Source organism: Aplysia californica, unplaced genomic scaffold (assembly GCF_000002075.1).
Source record: "Aplysia californica isolate F4 #8 unplaced genomic scaffold, AplCal3.0 scaffold00135, whole genome shotgun sequence".
Classification (NCBI taxonomy): Eukaryota; Metazoa; Mollusca; class Gastropoda; order Aplysiida; family Aplysiidae; genus Aplysia; species Aplysia californica.
Window position 1 is genome coordinate 568520 of NW_004797405.1, and position 3326 is coordinate 571845.

A 3326-nucleotide genomic window follows, 5' to 3' on the forward strand; every position below is an offset into this window, starting at 1 on the left:
CTATACTCTCAAAATAAAATGTGCCTCGATAAATATCACTTCCGGATTTTCTAAAATTACAGAGACAGAAACGTCGGCCTACAAAAGCGATCGGCGAAACAAAGAAAATTACCTTTTTGCAGCCAAACTGTCTCAAAACTGAAAAAAACAAGGGCATCATGATCTGGAGAATATTTTAAAGAATTTTTTGGCGAAAACCGCGTGTCGATCGATGCAACCATTAAAAACCATTTTGAATAGCAAAATTCGGCCACCACAAATAGATAATAGAAGAAGATGTATCGATTGATTCTCTATTCCGCTTTCGAGGTTGTACACTCCAGAATTTCAAAGATGTGGTAACAGTGCGCACGGCTAGTGAACGGAAACCTCACTTGTTTTCAATGGCGTCTTAGAAGACGGACTTTCCCAAGATTAGATCTAAATGAAACTAATGAAAAACTGAAAATTAAAATACAGTGACTTCTGACTCATCAATAAAACAGTGCAGCCTTTAAATGATTCTGAACCACTATTAATTATTTTCAAATTCGAAAGTTAAGTGGTTGGGAAGTTTTAAGCTGCCAAAGTGACGGGCTTTCACAACTATAATATGTATAGATAGATGCTGTAAAACTCTTACTACAACAAAAATTACCCTAGCTCTCAAAAGGGCTTTGATCTGCTCTGCTTGAACCCTCATAAGGACTTCGATCCCTCCTCTATTCTTCAGAAGGGCTTCCCATTCCCCTCTCCTTTAGTCCTCAGAAGAGCCCACGGTCCCTTTTTCGTCTAGCCCAGAGAAGAGCTTTTAGTCCCCTCTCCTCTAGCCTCCAGTAGTTTTAGGCAAATACTCTAGCCCTCAGTAGGGATAGTGTTCCTTTCTCGTCTAAGCCCTACATGCTTGTTTTTTTGTCCCTCCTGGAGCTTTCAGAAGGACGTTAAGGGGCTTTCGTACCCTTCACCACCAGTCCTCAAAGGGGCTTTCGTCCCCTTCTCTAGCCCTCAAAGGGGCTTTCAGTCTCATTATCCTCTAGCTCTCAAAGGGGCTTTCGCCTTCTCTAGCCCTCAAAAAGGCTTTCGGTCCCACTTTCCTCTAGCCCTCAAAAGGGCTTTCACCTCCTCTAGCAATCCAAAGGGTTTTTCACTTCCTGTAGCCCTTAAAGGGGCTTTCGTCTCCTCTAGATCAAAGGGGCTTTCACCTCCTCTAGCCCTCAAAGGGGCTTTCGGTCCCGCTTTCCTCTAGCCCTCAAAGGGGCTTTCACCTCCTCTAGCAATTCAAAGGGGCTTTCACTTCCTGTAGCCCTTAAAGGGGCTTTCGTCCCCTCTAGTTCAAAAGGGCTTTCACCTCCTCTAGCCCTCAAAGGGGCTTTCACCTCCTCTAGCCCTCAAAGAGGCTTTCACCTCCTCTAGCCCTCAAAAGGGCTTTCACCTCCGCTAGCCCTCAAAGAGGCTTTCGGTCCCGTTCTCCTAGCCCTCAAAGGGGCTTTCGCCTCCTATTGTCCTCAAAGAGGCTTTCGGTCCCATTCTCCTTTAGCCCTCAAAGGGGCTTTCAGCTCCTCTAGCCCTCAAAGGGGCTTTCAGCTCCTCTAGCCCTCAAAGGGGCTTTCACCTCCTCTAGCCCTTAAAGGGGCTTTTAGCTCCTCTAGCCCTCAAAGGGGATTTCACCTCTTCTAGCCCTATTAGGGGCTTTCACCTCCACTAGCCCTCATAGGGGCTTCCACCTCCTCTAGCCCTCAAAGAGGCTTTCGGTCCCATTCTCCTAGTCCTCAAAGGGGCTTTCACCTCCTCTAGCCCTCAAAAGGGATTTCAGCTCTTCTAGCCCTCAAAGGGGCTTTCACCTCGCTAGCCCTCAAAAGGGCTTTCGGTCCCATTCTCCTCTAGCCCTCAACGGGGCTTTCAGCTCTTCTAGCCCTCAAAGGGGCTTTCACCTCCGCTAGCCCTCATAGGGGCTTCCACCTCCTCTAGCCCTCAAAGGGGCTTTCGGTCCCATTCTCCTCTAGCCCTCAAAGGGGCTTTCAGCTCTTCTAGCCCTCAAAGGGGCTTTCACCTCCGCTAGCCCTCCAAGGGGATTCCACTTCCTCTAGCCCTCAAAGGGGCTTTCGGTCCCATTCTCCTCTACCCCTCAAAGGGGCTTTCAGCTCCTCTAGCCCTCAAAGGGGCTTTCAGCTCCTCTAGCCCTCCAAGGGCCTTCCACCTCCTCTAGCCCTCCAAGGGGCTTTCAGCTCCTCTAGCCTTCCAAGGGGCCTTCAGCTCCTCTAGCCCTCCAAGGGGCTTTCAGCCCCTCTAGCCCTCAAAGGGGCTTTTGGTCCCGTTCTCCTAGCCCTCAAAGGGGATGCTTTCACTTTCTCTAGCCCTCAAGGGGGCTTTAGCCTCCTTTAGCCCTCAAATTGGGCTTTCGGTCCCATTCCCCTCTAGCCCTCAAAGGGGCTTTCAGCTCCTCTAGCCCTCAAAGGGGCTTTCGCCTCCTTATAGCCCTCACAGGGGCTTTAGCCTCCTCTAGCCCTCAAAAGGGCTTTCGGTCCCATTCTCCTCTAGCCCTCAAAGGGGCTTTCAGCTCCTCTAGCCCTCAAAGGGCTTTCACCTCTTCTAGCCCTCAAAGGGGCTTTCACCTCTTTTAGCCCGCAAAGGGGCTTTCACCTCTTCTAGCCCTCAAGGGGGCTTTCGGTCCCGTTCTCCTAGCCCTCAAATGGGCTTTCACCTCCTCTAGCCCCCAAAGGGGCTTTCACTTCCTCTAGCCCTCAAAGGGGCTTCCTCTAGCCCTCAAAGGGGCTTTCGCCCCCTCTTGTCCTCAAAGAGGCTTTCGTTTACCCTCTTTTGACCAGTCTGCTTTGAGTAGGTTGAATACAACTTACCTTAGAAGCGTAGAAACCTCTAAACTTGGTGGCGATCCTGGACGTCGCCCTTGATGCGGATTTTCTTAACCTTATATCACAGCTTTGCGCGGACGTCGGGGAAATGAAAACCTTTGCACGTAACTTTTTAAATTATGGTGCAAATTCAGCACGGTTGTGCACCATTCTTTTCTAAACAGCTCAAAGACGCTTCCTTCATTCAAAAATCTTAGACAGTCTGCGTGTTATTCTTTATTTCATCCTTCTTCGTGTATTTAGGGTGGCAGCGTTGAGAGAAAGTCAGAAAGACCTGACGGTCAGTTAAAACTCGTAGTCGCTACCTCAGAACTACAAAGTTCTATTTGACATTTTTTTGGCCGTTTTGAGCTAGATCTACTAGATTAGATCTAGATTCTAGATCTAAGACCATGAGATCAAAAGAAAGTGGCTATTCTCACCCGCCCGGAAGTTCTCGCAAGATCAACTCCTCCCCTCTTCTCTCTCTCTCTCTCC

General features: G+C 49.1%; 1 protein-coding gene across 1 annotated transcript in view; it reads left to right on the forward strand.

Moving 5' to 3' along the window:
• LOC101854078 overlaps positions 1 to 3326 on the forward strand; it is a gene marked incomplete at its 5' end in the record, with an annotated part of 88966 nt that overhangs the window by 51147 nt on the left and 34493 nt on the right.